This window comes from Vombatus ursinus, unplaced genomic scaffold, assembly GCF_900497805.2.
Source record: "Vombatus ursinus unplaced genomic scaffold, bare-nosed wombat genome assembly UNPS02000577.1, whole genome shotgun sequence".
Classification (NCBI taxonomy): Eukaryota; Metazoa; Chordata; class Mammalia; order Diprotodontia; family Vombatidae; genus Vombatus; species Vombatus ursinus.
Window position 1 is genome coordinate 32,883,938 of NW_020940355.1, and position 19,292 is coordinate 32,903,229.

At 38.5% G+C, this 19,292-nt stretch overlaps 1 pseudogene; it reads left to right on the forward strand.

The window, feature by feature from the left end:
• Positions 1 to 18,850, forward strand: part of LOC114049797 — a 71,055-nt pseudogene extending 52,205 nt beyond the window's left edge.
• The last annotated feature ends 442 nt before the right edge of the window (positions 18,851 to 19,292 follow it).

A 19,292-nucleotide genomic window follows, 5' to 3' on the forward strand; every position in this document is an offset into this window, starting at 1 on the left:
CCTCTTAGCCCCTTTCTCTTGAGACCATCCTTCCCCAATTTATCCAACAGGTAACTTGTCTGTGCATAGTTGTTTGTGGGTTGTCTCCCCAATTATATTGTGAACTCCTTGAGGGTAGGGACTTTTTTTTGGTATCACTAGCATTAAGCACAGCACTTGGCACATAGTAGGCACTTAATAAATGCAAGTTGACTTCCTTCCAAAGAAGAAAATTAGCCATCAGCTTCAGAAGGGTTTCTAAGTCACTGACAATGTAGGAATGTTCTCTTTGTGTGCATATTTATGTTTTGTGCATAAATAAAAAACATAAATACATATATATATATTTGTGTTTATTTTGGCAACTTGGTGGTAGCACTTCTTAAGTATGAGTCACTGGGGGTACAAATACAAAAATAAAGAACTTCTTTCAGGGAACTCACACTCTCGTAGAATAACAGGAAATGGATTAGAGACAGCTGGTCTTGGAGTCAGGAAAATGCTTATTAGCTATGTGACCTTGGGCAAGTCAGTTAAACTTTGCCTCAGTTTTCTCAACTGTAAAAAATGAGATAATATTTATAAAGCTCTTAGTACAGTGTGTAGCAGGTAGTTGGAACTATATAAATGTCAGCTATTGTTGTTCTTGTGTTATTTTGTGGTATTAGGCTCCAATCCCTTCTTACCTCAACTGCATGTCCCTTGACCCCACTGGGCCAGGCTTGCCGTCAAGGATAATTTATGGAAGGAGTATACTAAATACATGATAACATTCTCTGTAGTATCTGACTTCAAAAAAGAATTGGATAGGAAAAGCTCAATATCCACTAAAGACATAAATAAAAACACCTGCATTAATCATTCTACCCCCCCCCAGTATAATTAGAATGGATATTTGTTGAGTTAGCTCAATCTAAGTCAAAGGGGGATTCCTTATTGATGTTCCTGTTGGCAATTGACATGTGATGATGGTTTCAAGTCCCTGAATATTGTAGTCTCCCTGACACAATTTATCATCACTCAAATGAGTTTGGCCTAACCTTCCTCGAGGGGAAAAACGAGGATGAAGGATTCTAATTATTTGGACTATGATAATGCAATTACAAGTGTCGTCAGCATATCTATTTTAGAGGAATTCTGCAAATGGACAGTCTTATGTGAATTCTGGGATGGTGCAATCAGGAGTCATTACCCACTGGCTTCAAGAAAGAGAAGGGCTATAAGGATTAGGTAGGAATTCAGTAGGCAAAGAGGGGGAGGGAAAATAATATAAGCCTAGAGAAGAGTGTGAATAATACTAATAATAACAATAATGAAGGAGTTGGACCCAGAACGAAGCAGGAGAACAACAAGATGGATTGTTTGAAGGTAAAGTTCTTTTAATGACCTCAAACTTCGCCTTGAAACAAAGACCCATTTTTAATATCAATTTTATTATGATTTATTAATGTTGTTACATGGCTACAAGTCATATAATAATGATAATAATAATATCCATGTAGTGTTTTGAAGTTCACAAAGTGATTTACACACATTATTATTTTATCCTCACCACAGCTCTATGAGGTAGGTGCTATTATACAACATTATAGTTTATGAGGGATTGAAAATTATCATTGCTTCAAGTGTACTGGGGAGGGATGGGAGCAAGGTGCAACACATAACAAATAGGGAATTAGGATAGAGTTGGAGCAAAAAAAATGCCATCAGTTTGAGATAACTAAAAGATGAAGTTTGGGATAATTGATGGATAGCCTGTGCATTCTACTGAAGTCCTAAAGATGTCAGGAAAACTTGAGTTAGATTGTAAGCATGTTGATTGAACCCCTTTGGCAAACTTGTGGTAGGACATGGACAAAAGCTTCATAGAATTGGCAGGCATAGATGGGGGGGTCAATCTGCATTGCTGGGAGAAATAAATAAATTGAAAAATCTCTTTGAAGATTTGAAACCCAGGGATCAATTTATTCGCTCCTATTAGACCATGATCTCCAGGAGGGCAAGGACCTTATTTTAATGATCTTTGTATCTTTCTCCTCTCTCCCACACCTGCCCTATAAACTGTGTATCACAGAGCTGGGTTTTTGTTAGGTGCTTATTAGTCTCAGTTGAAATGAATTGAACTCATCAATAAGAAAAAAAATATGGATTTGAATCTTACCTTGATAGGGACATCCTGTTATTGGAGCTAAGAACTTTAAACAGAAAAATGGGTGAGTCATTGAGTCTATAGGCATTTATTAGGCACCTGGGGTCTGTGGGGTGTTCAGGGAGGACTAGCCTCTCTCGTGTGAGGGTTTGGTGAGCCTTTTTCAGGGTTGCTTGTCCACTTTTCATGTCTGCCTTTCACCCAACTCTCACCTGTGGCTCCAAGAAGCTGTAGTACGTGCAGCAGTGACACCCCAGTAAACCATCTTGGCAGATGGATTAAACTAGGTTGAGGGGAATTTAGGGGTCTCAAACTTGTTGGTGAGTTGGGGAATGTCTACTCCAAACACACAAAGACTCTCCCCCACCTCCACCCCCACACATAGGGCAGATAAGAACAATTTGTTCCAATGGCCATAAAGGCAGCTGAAGCAGGTGCTGTGGAGCACTTAGAGCTTGGTCAGACTTTGAAAATGCCAAGGTCATCCACTGCATCCTGAGCCATCACCAACCCTCTTGATTTTTGTCTTGCCACTGGACTTAGATGACTTAGGAAGAGAGACTGAGGCTGATGACTTTGTGCAACTGCCTCGATTTGCACAATCCAATTCATGTATAAGTTAAGACCTCACCCTGTGATGTTATTGGTCCTCTTTGGAAATAAAGGATGAACAATAATAATTAGGCACCTACTATATGCCAGGCATTATGTTAAATGCTGAGGATACAAAGAAAGATAAAAGGATAAGAGATTAAGACTAGAAGGCAAAGGAGAGCCCTAAGAATCGAGTAGAGCACCACGACTAAAGTTAATTCAGAGCCCTTGGATTGGGTCAGGATTAGGGAATGGACAGGTTTCTTAACCAGGACTAAGACATGACTGGGTAAAATGACAGAATGGGCAAAACAGACTTTAATGATCTTACACACAAAGTCAATTTATGTTATCTGAAGTCAGACTCTAGGTAGAGCATTGGAACATATTCAAAGAAAAGATAAATGGACAGGTCAGAGGTCTAAGATACTTATTGGAGGAATAGGCATTATTTAGCCAAGTGTAGGACTATACACCATGTGATATGTCACAGCTTGTATCTTCCACAGACCTTTGTATCGTATTCAACAATTTCTGTCTCACCTTCAGTTCCAACCTTTCATATATCTCAAGACTATTTTCATGTCCATGACTTGTATTTTGTTTTTCTTTCCTTTTGCAAATGGAATTTCACTAACCTTGTCTTGTAACCCAATCCATCCCTTTCTTGTTGTTTTGGTCCTCTCTGACCTCCCCACCATGCACACCCAGTACTAAGTGCCTCAGAAAGAACCCTGTGTTCCAAGATACTCTGCTGCCAGTAAGAGCTGTTATTGTTTTGTTTTGCAACCTGGTGCCTCCAAATGGTCACCCAAAAAAAGAAGGTGCAAGCTATTATCTCAGCTTCTATTCTATTTGTATAAGCGTGTTGAATTTTTTATATATTATACAAATTGTTAGCCCCCTGTCAGGTATAGGCTGCTTAAGTCTCATGTCAACAGGCCACAGGGTAAAATATTAAGGGCACAGAAATGGAAAAACAAAAACAAACCTGAGACATATTACTTCTTGGGAGCTAACCCATTCACTTTCCATCTGAAGCATCTAACCTTTCTTGAGTGAATGACAATGGATTTTCCCTATGACCTGCTCCATGTATTTTTTTCCTACTTTTGTATTTTCTATGCACTGTGTTCCTTTTCTGTCCCATCCTGTTTTCCATTCCTTTCTCGCCTTTCCTCATAGTATTTCTTCCACCAGGTCCCCCTGGATTCTGTCTGATTAAATTTAATTGTACACACATCGCTCAGCATAGCAACAACTTAGAAAATCCCTCTTTACCAAGGTTTCTTTTTGGGGTCTTGAACCCCCTTATCAATGAGTAGAAGCCTATGGATCCTTTCTCAGAGTAATGTTTAAAATGCATAAAATAAAATACAAGGGATTATAAAGGAAACCAGTAATATTAAAATACAGTTATCAAAATATATTTTTAAAAAAGTTCATGACTTAAGAATGCCTATTTTACATGCATTTGTTATTCCTAGTCTAGTGCCCTAAATTGATCACATCTAGGCTTTTTTTTTTTGCAGGGGGTGGGGGTACAGATTTGTGAACCTAATCTAAGAGCTATCCAGTTCAAATAACCACCATATTTCTAGGACAAAGGTGTAAATTGTGACCATTAAAGTAAAAAATTAAAATCCAAAATCAATAAATATTTATTAACTGACTATACATGAATACAATATTGTGCTAAGCATTGGGGAAAAATACAAAATTTATGGAGCCAACGGTTTCATGGAGTTCTGTAGTGGTATCACACATATCCATATAACTGTCATTCAGAATAACACTAGGTAAATGCTTTAGAGGATGTGAAGAAAATAAAGTCTTATGTGAATTCTGGGATGGTGCAATCAGGAGTCATTACCCACTGGCTTCAAGAAAGAGAAGGGCTATAAGGATTGGGTAGGAATTCAGTAGGCAAAGAGGGGGAGGGAAAATAATATAAACCTAGAGAAGAGTGTGAATAATACTAATAATAACAATAATGAAGGAGAAGGAGGAGGAGAGGAAGAAGGAAAAGGAGAAGAGGAGGAAGAGGAGGAGGAGAAAAACAAGAAAAATTTATAGTGTTTTAAGGTAAATAAAATGCTTTACATAGGTTATCTCGTTCTATCCTCACTATAGCCCTGTGCTGTAGGTGTTGATATTATCCCCATTTTATAGACGAGAAAACTAAAGCCGAAAGAGATTAAATGACTTGCCCAGGGTCACACAACTATTAAGGAAGTTACACTAGATTTGAACTCAGCTCTTCCTGACTCCAAATCCCACACTCTATCTGCTGCATCACCTAGCTGTTTACCCATAAAAGTGAAAAAGCAGGTGTGTTTGGGACAATGAAGTATGACGCTTGGCGAATGTATAAAGTGCCTAGAAGAGAATAGTATAAGATAATGCTGGAAAAGTAAAATGGTGGTGGTTTGTGGGTGGCTTTAAATGTCTTATAGAGAATTTGAACGTGACTCTAGTGCAGGGGGGGGTGACCAGCGGCCTCCAGGCCACATGTGGCCCTCTAGGTCCTCAAGTACAGCCCCTTGACCGAATCCAAACTGCACAGAACAAATCCCCTCAATAAAAGGATTTATTCTGTAAAACTTAGATTCAGTCAAAAGGCAGCACACAAGGACTTAGAAGGCCACATGTGGCCTGGAAGCTGCAGGTTCCCCACCCCTGCTCTAGGCAATAGGGATCAATGGAAGATTTTTGAGCTGAAGAATGGTGTGACCAGAGCTAGATTTGTTAGACAGCAACATGCATGATGGATGAGAGGGGTGAGAGCAGAGATAGAAAGAAATGATATTATTTTAATAATTCAGGCAGATAAAATGAGAACCTGAACTGAGGGTGCTGGTAGTGGCAACAGAAAGGAAAAATCAGATGAAGATAGAATTGACGTGACTTGACAGCTAATTAAATGTGAGGCGAGAAGGAGTCACGAGATAAGGCCAAGGTTTTGAATATGAGTGACTGAGTCAGTATAAGTGACATCGATAGAAATGGTGAAGTATAAAGTGGAAGTGGGTTTACAGTGAGTGGCAATAACCTCTGTTTTGGATTTGTTGAGATGCTGGTTTGACAGGCAGGTGCGGTTGTTCTGTTGGTATTTGGAAATGTACGTCTGCAGAGAAGGTGTGAGGTCAGGACTGGACACAAAGATTTGGAAATGACTGAATCGATGGAAATTAATGAGATGGTTAAGGTAGAGGGTAAAAGGAAAGAGGACAAAGATGCCAAGAGCAGAATGTTGAGGACCACTGATCTTAAGGGTCATAAAACAGGTGAGGAACTGGCGAAGGGAACTGAGAAGGATCAATTGAAAGAGAAGCAGGGAGGTATTGCGTGGCTAAAGCCAAAGGAAAGGATGTCCAAAAGGAGGGTATAATTAACTGTCAAATACCACCGAGAGGTCAAGAATGATGAGAACTGGAGGGGTCGGGGGAGCCACCAGGCTTGGCAATCAGGAGGTCATGGGTTCCCTTGCAGGGAGGAAGTTTTGGGAAAGCAGAAGAAGCCAGACTGAGAAGAGTAGTAAATGAGGAAGTGGAGACATCAGAGAAGACAGCTTTTTAAAAGGTTAGGCCCAGAGGCCTGAAGATGAAGCACACTCCTCACCTCCTGCCAGAGAGGTGGTGGACTTCAAATGTCTTTGACTATTAGAAATGCCCAAATTAACTACAAAGGACCTATGAAGGAAGATGCTATCTGCATCCTGAGAAAGAACTAATAAATAGAAGTATGTATAGAATGATTTTACGTGTGTGTGTGTGTGTGTGTGTGTGTGTGTGTGTGTGTGTGTGTGTGTCTAATGGTAGCCATCTCTAGGGTGGGGAGGGAGGAAGGAAGAAAAAAAAGGAAAAAAAACTGTACATGATAACTTTATTATATACTTAAAAGGAATAGCAAGCTGTACATAATAGATTTGCAGTTTCATGTGCAATCATCTTTTTTATTATACTAGATTATAGAAATAATTGTTTTATTCCATAAATTTAAAATAAAATAAATAAAAATTTTAAAAATTAAAAATTAAAAGAAAGGTCAAATGAGATATACATTTTTAGACATGATCAAAATGGGAAATTTTTGTTTGACTATGTATATTTATTATGACAGGTTGTTAATTGTTCACAGGTGGGGAGAATAATGTAGGAGGAAGAGAAAATAAGTGATGTTAAAAAATAAAATCAAAAAGGAAAGGATGTTGTCAGGCTAGGTAAGGGGCAGTAGAAGGAAAGTAGAAAGGTCAAGTGAAAAGTTTTTATTTTGTTTTTTTAGGACTGGGGGGAAATGTGCATATATAAAATAAATGAGAATTAGGTAATAGAGAGGGAGAGATTGAAGATGTATGATAAAGAAGGAATGATCATTAGAACAAAGTCCTAGAAAAAGAGAATACAGATGGGATTAAAGCTATAGTTAGGAGAACTGTCTTAGCAAGGAGTAAAGGGGCCTCTTTTTTTATGACCTGAGGGATGAGGAGTGAGTGGGTGATGTTGGTGAGAAGTTTTGAGGAATAGAGGAGAGTTTAGGAAGCTCACATTAAAGGTTCTCCGTTTTCTTCAGGAGTGGGAGGCTAATCCATCTGCTCTAAATAGGGGAGGATTTGAGGTGTCATTGGGGCTTGAGGAGAGAGAACTTTTTGGAATTATTGTTGTAAAGCTCTGAACCTTAACCTGAGTTGCATGAACTTAAAATATATTATATATATGAATTATATATGTGAATTATATATATAATTGAATTTTCATTGTTTGCTTTCTTTGTGATCCTATGTATTTCATTTTATGCATTAAAAAACATTATCCTGATAAGGGATTAATAGGCTTCAGTGAACTGTCAGAGTCTACAATACGCAAAAGATTAAGATCCCGCGATAGAAGAAGATAGAGTCAGAAAGACTAAGACAACAGGATTGTTGAACACAAATGAGGTCCCAGCTGTGCCATAAATTTGTAAGGGGGCAAAATCAGCTCTCCTTCCTTGAATTTTTTAGTCATGCTTAGTGACTTGGAAGCCAGAATGGAGAAACATGATGATAGGAATTATCACTGAGTGAGGATTAACAGGCCAGGAATCACCTCTCCCACAATCATGGTGTTGATGACAACACCAGGGCCAGAAACAGCTCCAGCTCTGGCCAGCAATAACCTTAGAGAAGTAGAAACGGGTCATCATCTCAGCAAAAGCTGCCATTGTTACTCCTTTTCTAGGCCTCTTTTTTTCTGAACCCAAGCTAGAACACATCACGTGTATAACTTAAAGGTTAAAGAGGTGCTTTATAGTGTGCTGATAATTGCTAAATCTATCAACAAACTTTGATTATTTACCTTCTATAATCACTGCTATAGGTGGTTTTATTTCATCAGTTTTTAACAAGCTAAAATAGCTATGGCCCATTTCAGTCCCTTTTTAAGCCTTAGGATTAAAGAGCCTCTTCGTCAAACAATTTGAGATCTTAGCGAGGAAAGGCCAGGAATGATTACTTTTCTTTACTCATGGACATGTAGTTGTTGTTCCAATTACCCTTTTGGCTTCTTATTTCTCCTGAAGGCCTGATAGGGGCATAATCTCATCCATTTTCCCCCTTTTCTGTTCTCAGTCCCTCCTCCTGGGAAAGATTTGTGTCACACCTGACACAAATTAGCCTTCTCCCTAAATTTGAATCTGATCTTGTATATATCATCCTTTGATATAAAACCTAGCCTCACTGGGGCTTGAAATACCTTAAGATTAGATGATACCTGCATTTATGTGCACTTAGAATCATAGTTTTCAAGCTGGAACGGACCTCAGGAGTCATCTGGCCCAGCCCCAGAAAGGTAGAGTGAGGCTCACAGTACTTTAGATTGCAAATAGTAGAGCCGGGATTTGAACACAGGCCTTATAACTCCAATCCAAGGGCAGCTAGGTGGTTCAGTGGACAGAGCACTGGGCCTGAAGTCAGGAAGACTCATCTTCCCGAGTTCCAATCTGGCCTCAGATATTTAGTAGCTGCGTGACCCTGGGTAAATCACTAAACCCTGTTTACCTCAGTTTGCTCACCTGTAAAATGAGCTGAAGAAGGAAATGGCAAACCACTCCAGTATCTCTGCCAAGAAAACCTTAAATGGGGTCACAAAGAGTTGGACACAACTAAACAACATTTTATAACTCCAAATCCAATGCTCTTTCCACTGTTACAAGTTTCCAAATTCTGAAGAGTTGTTGAGGTTTCAAACTGAAATAGAAATCACATGCAGAAAATCCTTCCCAGATGTTTTATTTACCAAATCTGGCAACGAATATTAACATTATTGAAAAATAACATTTCCCTAAAGTACAAGAACAAATATAGACACTTTCATATTTAGTTCTTCAGAAGGAAGTTCTCCTTTGCTTATCATTATCATTGGTGCTGTTTCAGGATTAATCTCAACTGGTGTGCCCCAGGTGAGCCTGAAAATTCATATACAAGTACTGAAGATTAAAATGAATTCCTAAGATCATAGAATTTTGGGCTGGAATGAATCTTAGAACAGCATCACCAAGCCACCTCATTTTACAGATAAGGAAAATGAGGCCTAGAGAGGTTAAATGATTTATCTAAGGTCACATAGCAAGTTAGTGGGAGAAGCAGGATTAAAATATAGGCAATGTAGTTCAGTGGAGAAAGCAATGAATTTGGAGTTCCAGGACGTAGATGTGAATCTTCACTCTACCATTTACTTACCTGTGAGTCTTTGGCCATGTCACTCCAACTCTCTGGGCCTCAGTTTCCCTATCTGTTAAATGGAGGAATTCAACAAGATAACTTCCAAGGTTTCTGCCACTTCTGAATCTAGAATTCTATCATAGTCTACCAATGGTTTTTGCCCCTATACAGTGTTGCCTTCCCATATAAGCACATTTAAATTGGAAAAGAGCCCAAATCCTCTTGTCTGAGGAAGTTTTCACTGGGATTTTCTGAAAAACCTGTCTAGCTTATTTTGCAATGGCATAACCTGTGTGTGCCAGGTTTATATTTTCCAGGTTTATATTTTCAGGAAAACAGTACAATTAATTGCACACAACACGTCCATCAGCGTTTGCAGTTGGCTTCACACACATTGTTTTCTTGCTCTCTCGTTAACTGTCTCCCTTTAAAAGGCACAGAAATTGCATCACCTTTTCACAAAACATTATTCTGTTTTCCCTAATTGGTTGCTATGGATAGTGTTGATATACTTAATCCAGTGATGGGTTTGATTTATTCATGGTGCTGGGTGTTTCTCTGAAGATTTTCAAAGACTTGAAACCAAACAGAAAAATATGAAGAATTATCCATGTGACTAAGGCCTAAAAATTGTCAGGCTGGGAATAGAGGAATCCAGCGGGTGAGCCCAAAATGAATTCTATATGCTTTGCTTCCTACCCTGTTTAAAAATCCCTTTTCCTTGTTTTTTTCCCACGGGAGTCTGTACTTTTTGGATAACCCTTAGTATAGTTTCTTCATGACAACAGTCATGTTCTTTTAGCCTGTGGATGTGAGGCGCAAAAGTAGAAAACATTCATGGCCAGCATGGGAGGGTTAACACGTCAAGTCAAGTCAAAAAGCATATATTAAGCACCTAATATGTGTCAGGGACTATGCAAAGAATTGGGGATACAAATGAAGGTAAAAACCTAAAAACTTGGCAGATTGGGAAACATCAGATAAATGATAAAAACAAACTGTCATATCATAGACTTCCTAACAAGTTATTGTAAGGTATCCATTGCCAAGATAGTAATTTTAATTTCCACAAACATGATCTTCCCATCTTAAAGACTCAAATAATTCTCTGCTAGTAGAGAACCCTCTAATTCCATGTTTCCATTCCAAGACCCATGGAAAAGATTAAGTGTAGCTTTGTGGAGTTCCCATACATTTCTAATCTCTTCCAAAGGCACTAACAATCTAGTTGTGAGTTAATTGTGGCCCAATTTAGTTTGTGAGCAATGACTTTGATAGTTTGAGATATATGATTTTTAATACCGTGGATCCTTGTGCCACATTTCATGCCTCACCCCAAAAAAAAATCATTGCCTGGTAGTCAGCCTTCTGGTAATGAGACTTTCTGAACTCGGCTTGGTCAGTTCTCAGACACACAGTTTGTCATGGGATCTAAACTCAAGGCCCTTCCAGTTTGGTAAAATCTTTCAGAAACTCTGCATAATGCATAATCTTGGAGTGCTCAAAAAATTGTCATCTCCAAACTGTGATGAAGCATCAGAGCAGGGCCGTAGGCATGCACAGAGCATTGGTATAATAAAATAATATTGACATAATAGGTACACCTTAGAGAAGTGTTCACATTGGCTCTTTCCCTTCCCATCACTACCACATGATGATTTTGTTTGGCCTTGGAGGTCCATGGGGAAGAACTAAAGGAAATGTTCCCCCAGGGTCTACTAGCATGCCCAGGCCATACTCTATACATGCCTATTGATAAGACCTTTATGGAAAATGCCTATACTATGACATGCTAAAGAGAAAGAAGAGAAGGAGATGGATTTAGAAAATGGAATGTAATTCTATGTTCATAGTGGGTGAAGAAGAATAAATCATAAGCCCTCCAAAGGAAGCTATGAAGATGTACTGCAGATATATTCCTTTAAAATTGGGCCTAATCGTCTAACATGACATACTACTAGAACTGAAGTCAGAAAGACCTGGCTTCACATCGTGCCTCTGACACTTATTACCTGGGTCACAATGAACAATTCACTTTAACCTTTCTAGGCTTTAGCTTCTTCATCTTTTAAATGAGGGTATTGGACAAGACAATACCTTCCATCCTTAAGTCTGTGATCCTATGAATACACACACACACACACACACACACACACACACACACACACACACACACACACGGAGTTATTTGTCATATAAAGGTATCCTGGGGGGGGGGTTGCCTATAGGTGATTTTTATTGGAAACTCTTGTTCAGTGGTGTAGTGGGAAGAGAGCTGGATTTGGAGCCAGAAGAGCTGGCATTAGAATCTGAGTGAGGAACCTATGTGATGCTGGGTTTTCTCCCTCTACCTCTCTCCCTTGGTCTTCAATTTCCTTATCTGTTAAATAAAGGGCTAGACAAGGACAGAGGCTCTTAACCTTTTTCTGTTTGTCACAGATCCTTTTGGTAGTCTGGTAAAGCCTACAGACATCTTCTCAGAATAATGCTTGTTGCCGACATTTATAATTGAAAGAAATACTAAATTTCAGTTAGAGGTTAGAAAAAATAAACACATAATCTTTTCCCATTCAACTTCATGTATCCCTGATATCTCTCCACTGTCTCCTTGGGGGTCCATGGACCCCAGGTTAGCAACCATTAGATGAACAATACCAACACTAAGTCTATGTCCAAAGATAATTAGGGAAAAAGCAAAGGAACTTTCATGTTCTACAATATTTATAGTAGCTGTCTTTGTGGTGGCAAAGAACTGGAAATTGCAGGGGTGCCCAGCAATTGGGGAATAGCTAAAAAGTTGTAGTATATGGTTGTTAGGGAATAGTACTGTGCTATAAGAAATGATGAGCTAAGGGGCAGTTAGGTGGCACAACAGATAGATCTCTAGCCTTGGAGTCAAGAACACTTGAGTTCAAATCTGGTCTGAGACACTTGACACTTACTAGCTGTGTGACCCTGGGCAAGTCACTTAACCTTGATTACCTCACCAAAAAGCAAAAAAGAAAAGAAAAGAAAAGAAAAAGAAAAAAAAAGAAATGACCTCAATGATCAAAGAAAAGCATGGATAGACTTGTACAAAATAATGAAAAGTAAAATGAGCAGAACCAAGAGAATATTGTATACAGTAACAGCAATGTTATTTTAAGAACGACTTTAAGCGAATAAGTCATTTTGACTATTATAAATACCCAAATTAACTATAAAGGACATATGAAGAAAGACACTATTTGCAACTTGAGAAAGAACTGATAAATAAAAGTATGGATAGAATAATTTTACATATATATGTGTGTATATGTATATGTATATGTGTGTGCATATATATATATATATATATATATATGTGTGTGTGTGTGTGTGTGTGTGTGTATGCCTATTTGTGTCTAGGTGACCTTCTCTAAAGTGAAGACTGGAGGGCAGGAGAAGGAAGGAAAAAAAGAGGGTGAGATGATCTCTGAGGTGCTTTCTAGCTCTTGGTTTATTATACTCTGGCTTGCCCTTTAAAGTCACTTCCAATTCTGAAATGGTTTTATATAATAAGCAATCCTTTCAAGAAGTAAATACCTGCTCCATAATTTATCCATTACTCAGATTCTGAGTAATTACAAAATTACATTTTGTGTTTTCTTTTAAAGGAGGTCTCACCAGTTCTATATTCCCCATTGTTAATTGTATCATTTTCATTGCTTAAAAGGGGTGGAGGATCCAAGGCAAATCCTCAAGCGGGTTTTGATTTCCACCAAGTTCTCTGATTTCACTTCTGACAAAGATGCCAGACAGCTGTAGAATTCCTCTAGATGTACATAACGTGAGGGGTTGGGCTAGATGACCTCTAAGGTCTGTTCAAACTTTCATATTCTGTCATTCTTTCACCACGATTAGGAGTGTGTCAGAGCTGCATAGATACTACAATTAGATTTACTTGAGGCATAGATAATGGGGGAGGGGACTAGAATATGCCATACATGCCTTTGAATAAAGTAAAAATATCACCGCTCATTTGAGCCACAAATTTCATTTCCTACTTATTAGCTGCAAAATATATCATATAGAGTAACACTCAAAGAACCCTGTACTCCAGACAAACTGATCTATCACTCTACCTTTTCACCTCTATACTTTTGTTCATGACATTTTCTCCTTCTGGAATCTCCCCCTCCAGCTATCAAAATCTTACCCTTTAACTCAGATCAAAATCCACCTCCTCCACGAACCCTTTTCTCTGAGATCAATGGCCAAGATCTGGTGTTATGTGCACTGGATTCAATCTTAGGGGCAGCTCCCACCCAGTGCTTTTTCTGGGAACATCAGAATCTGGTTCATTTTGCTTACTATCCTTGGTATCATTAATGTTTGGCTCTCATATAGATCTCTATAATAAAAGGGAAAAGGCCCCCAGTTCCCATATAATCATTCAGGCTAACAATATACTCAATATGGGTTAAGGTTTAATTAACCCAATCAAAAAGAAATGCAAAAGACAAAGAAATTCCCAGCTTACCCATTAAATCAACTCTCCTTCTTTCTAGTAGACCTCACCATCCCTTAGTACCTACACCGTATAGACATACAGTACTATTTATCGAACCTTTCCCAAATCCCTAAAAGACAAAAGCATTTCAGACTACTAGAGAGTAAAACAATTCATTCCTATGGTGAGCTTTATCTTCTTCATGAACCTGTATAGTCATCCAGTCTTAGTGAACTATCATGAGGTTGAATATCCCCTCAGCCATGATTAAGTGGTCACTAGAGAGCTGATACCCTTTCCTCGTGTCTCACTAGCCCATATAATTCAGTTGAAGGTTCATAAAATTCAGTAATAGAGGTCACATCTTACACTTGCTTCCCTACATCTTGGCTTTATCCCATCCTGCTTCTTGCCTGTAGCTCCTATTTGTCACAGGAACAGGGTGGTGTCCAAAAATTCCTCCTCTGTGACCAGAAGGCTTAGTCCAGGAATTTCTTCATTTGTCCAGTAAATCCATCCCTGCCAACCACCCCAACCTGTTCATAGTCCTAGAGCTCCCTACTTGGCTCAAGAACTCTTAGCTACTCTACCAGCACCCCTGACTGCTGCCCTCTCTGTGGACCACATAGTTCCCTCTTCTCCTAGAGGTAGTTCCCTAATGCACGAGGATTCCTCAATAAGCCAAGGCTGTAGAAATGCAGCCTGAGTGTAGCATAGAAAATTTGGACATCCCCTAGATTTTACTGGGTAGTGTTCTTTGATAATGCACTTTTAAAGAACTGTAATTCTAACAGAAAGAACAATGGTGTTGGACTCAGAAGACCTGAGTTCTGGGCCCTGCCTCTGACATAAGATATGGATGTAGGAATCATAGGATCTCAGAAACCATAAGGTCTAAGATGTACATGAGCAGGATTTCCCTCTACAACATCTTTCTCTTCTCATCAACTCTTTTTGAAGAATTGCAGGGATAGGGAACTATCTTCTGAGGCAACCATTTCACTTGTGGACAGATAAAGGAGCTGTAACACACATTTATGAGACAATCTCAGCTTCCATTTCTCTCTGTCTGTATCTCTGTTGTTTAGAGGCCAAGTCTCAGGGCTTACTTCAGATGTATGACTAGCTACTATTCAGCCATCTTTAATTTGACATCATTCAGTTAAGGAGAACTCAGAGGAAGGTGAATCCATATTTTATTGAGGAGATGTCATCAATGCCTCAACAAAAGCTTCGTTTGTGTTCAGAAGTAGTTAACATTTAACATGCAGTTAATCATTTCAAGGGGATCTCACAGAAAGGCCTTTAAACTTTCTACAAGTAAGTACTCCAATGACAAACAATCTTAAACTCCTCTAAACTCCTAAGGAAATTTTATTTACTATTCAAATGGCATTTTTCTTATAATTGCTCAGAGTATAGATAATTATATACAATTCTCATGATGATTATTAGATTGTTAAGTTTTAGAGGAGAAGGGCATAGTTCTTTGTATCTATCCTCTTCATGAACTTACTAAATATAATTTTCTATTTAGTTTTTTTGTATATGTGTCATACCCTTCTTCTAGGATGCCAACTCCATGAGGGTAGGGATTTTCCATCTATTTCAGCCATTACTTAGCACAATAATTTACCTATAGTAGGTGCTGAATAAAATGTTGTGAAAATAAATTCTTGTATTCTCCCTAGCACTTAAGTGTTTTATATATGTATCTCAAGCACCCAAATATATATTGATTAAATTAAGAAAAAAATCTTGTTACAAATGATATCTATTACCTCTAACTTAAACTGTTAGTAATGCCTCTAAACAATGCTTATCCTTCTTCTACGCAATTGTTATTAATTCCAGAGAACATTTGTTTCAGCTTTGATTTAGAATACATGTATTAATACTCTTCTGCTACTCATTTACTCTTCCAAATTCACCTTTAATAGTAAATTCTCTGAAGTAGCTCTCAAGTTCTCTTGCAGAAGCCATTTCTCTAGTTCTCTGGAGCTATCTTGATTTCTTTCAGTTGACATATACTCTTAACTTTCTCCAAATCTCAGTGCCTAGAGGCAGTTTTTTGTACCAGAAAGAACATTGGATTTGGAATCTTGAGTTTAAGGCTAAGCTCTAGAACAATCTTGCTCTTTTACCTTGGACAAGTCATTTCACCTCCATGTTCTTCTGTTTCCTAATCTATATGATGAGATGGCTAGATTAGGTGGTCTCAAATACTTTGACTTAAATACTTCCATGTTTATAGATAGTTGTTCCAAATTGTTATCTAAAAGAGAGGAAAGCAAGAGAACTGTGTCTGTCCCAGGTCTTCCTAATTACTTGGGTGCCACTCCATTCACCCAAAGGTGTAGTGTATTCTTGATTAATATATACATATACATATATATGTGTGTGTGTGTGTGTGTATTTATCCTTTTTGTGTAATTTAAACCAAGGTACAACATGACTTTAAATATTCCTTAACACAAAGGGCTCTGTAGGTTCTGAAAACTTAGTAATCAAGTGGAATTAAAAACAAACAAGCATAACAGGTAGGCAATATAAGACTATAATCCTATTTAGCTGGGGCTAACATAGATCAGATTTATTGATCTTCCTAGGTTTTTCTGAAACCATCCTCTTCATCATTTCTTAGAGCATGACAGTATTCCGTCATAATATTATGACATAAAATTTGTCCTTATTCATCATGGTTGCCAATCTGATGATGGTGAGGTAGTACCTCAGAGTTGTTTTAATTTGTATCTCTCTAACTATTGGTGAATTAGAATATTTTTTCATATGACTATTAATAGTTTTGATTTCTTCTGAAAACTGCTTGTTCATATCCTTTGATCATTTATCAATTGGAGAATGGCTCTCATTTCTATAAATTTGGCTCAGTTCCCTTCACATTTGAAAAATGAGATCTTTATTAGAGAAACTTACTGTAAAAATTCCTTTCCCCTCTCCAGTTTCCTGCTTCCCTTCTAATTTTGGCTGCATTGGTTTTGTTTGTGCAAAATCTTTTTAATTTAGTGTGAATAAAATTATCTATTCTCCCTCTCATGATTCTCTATATCTCGTGTGATCATGATCTGACTTCCACTCTATCCTGATTGAATCACTGTTCATTTTCAGAATTCAGTGATATTTCTGAGATGTCTAAATGGAATTCACAGGAGTAATCTAACTGCTTCCCCAGCCTAATAGGAAAAAATGTTTCCTGGGCAAATCAGGCTCTAAATCATCTGGGCCTCAGCTTACTTATTTGTAATCTGAACTCTCAAAATCTATGATTCTCTTCTAGGAAGATGTTAGAAAAATGATGTCAACTTCCTTGCAAATTCCCTTTTTGCCACTCATCTTTTCTAATAAGCTAAAGAAACTAACTGTTCATGTTGTGATGGCCATGCCATTTGTAGGTGACTTGCAGCTTCTATTCATTGTTATACCTTAATTATCCCAGAGTAAAAAGCTCCATGAAACAATTCTTCAGGTGGGCACTAATCAGCATAAGAAAAGGATTCTTAACCTAGGATCCGTGAACTTAGATTTGTTTTTTGTATTTTGATATTTCAATATAATTAATTTATGCATTTAAAAACATGAATCTGAGAAAAAGTCCACAGGTTTTACCTGGGAGTCCATCACACACACACACATACACACACACACACACACACACACACACACACACACATACACACAAAGACTAAGAAACCCTGGGTCCTAAAATCAATCTATCATTTCATTCCTTAATGTATTAGAACTAGTTCCAGTCTCTCTCCCCAACTATTGCCCCTATCTACAGACAGCAATACTTGCTGGAGATTCTCCATTCTGCCAGGGATATGCACATGCAAGATACTCCCATGCCACTCCCATGGATATAACCTACAAAGAAGGAAACAAGTATTTCTTAAGAGCCTACAATATACTAGGAATTTTACAAATATTATATCATTCAATTCTCACAACAAGCCTGTGAGGTAGGTGCTGTTATCCCCATTTTACAGTGGAGGAAACTGAGGCACACAGCCAGTAAGTATCTGAGGTCACATTTGAACTCTGGTCTTTCTGACTCTAGGCCCAGCACTTGTTTCACTGTGCCACCACCTGGCCTCCCTCTAGGGAGCCAAAAAGTCACACAAAATCAAATTATAGGCCCAGATCAGGTACCAAATTGCCTTTCCTCTAAAGAACACCATTATGAAACTCTTGATAGAAGTACCAAGGTCATGATAAATAATCATCAGCATTCATGGGCTCTTAAACTCTACTTTTCATCATTGCCTTTAATTGCCCTGTGGAGACATAATTATCAGCAGCTGATCACAGAATGGTGGTGTACTTACCTCCTCATATGACCCTTCCCTATAACAGTATATGGCACTTGCTTTCCTTGGGCTCCATGCAGATCTGTTTAACTGATATATTGATGAAGCTCTCATTGAGGCCGTGCCCCATGTGGGATGTTCCTATTTCCATTTCAACACAAGAAGCCTGGACTCATTTGCTGAAGTTAATGCCCAGAATACACTTTTTAATGAGTGGCTTTAGCTACTTCTGATGGATGGGCACACGAGTGATGTGAACTTGAAAAGTACAATGCCAAACAGAATTGTGACTTTGCTCTAGGCACAGATGACAAACAAAGAAACCCCCCAAAAATGTTTTTGGAGGGAGCTCGAGTCTCTGATATGGTCGTCACTGTTACTTCTTTTGAGTTCTTTTCTTCTTCTTTAAAATACATGCATGTCCTTCTTTTAAATGCAGATAATGTAGGCAGAATTGGGGAATCTCAGAAAATTGCTGACAGCTGACATGGTGTCCAACCCTATCCTCCACAGCTGTCTGCAGACAATTTGTCAGTCTTGAACGACAGTTTCTCAAACAGCTGGCAAAGCAGTTCTGGCTGAGCTCCTCTCTTCTCTCGGCTCTGGGCAGGCAGGCCTTTCCAACATAAGCACAGACTCTCAGTCATGGCTGGAGAGGGGATCTTTATACTGGTCAAGAAAGAGGCAGGAAGGGGGTACTCAGGGGGGAAATATTGTGAGGGATCCTTGTCTGGTTGTTTGCTTTTATAACCAATGATGTGGAATCCTTTCATCATTTTTAGCTTTTGGGTGAATTCATTTAGAATCTGTCCCACTGGGCATAATTAAAGTTAGATGCCACATTTAGGTTTTTGTAGGCCTTCCCTTTGAGATTACCTCCAATTTACATCTCTTATATGTACAGAGTCGTTTGCCCATTCAAATGTTAGCTACTTGGAGACAGAGACAGTGTTTTTGCTTTTTTTTCCTTGGTATTCCCAGGCTTAGCATAGTACCTGGCACATAGTAGGTGCTTAATAAATACTTGTTGATCATAATGGTAACTGATGATGATAATAAAGTAGACTGTGG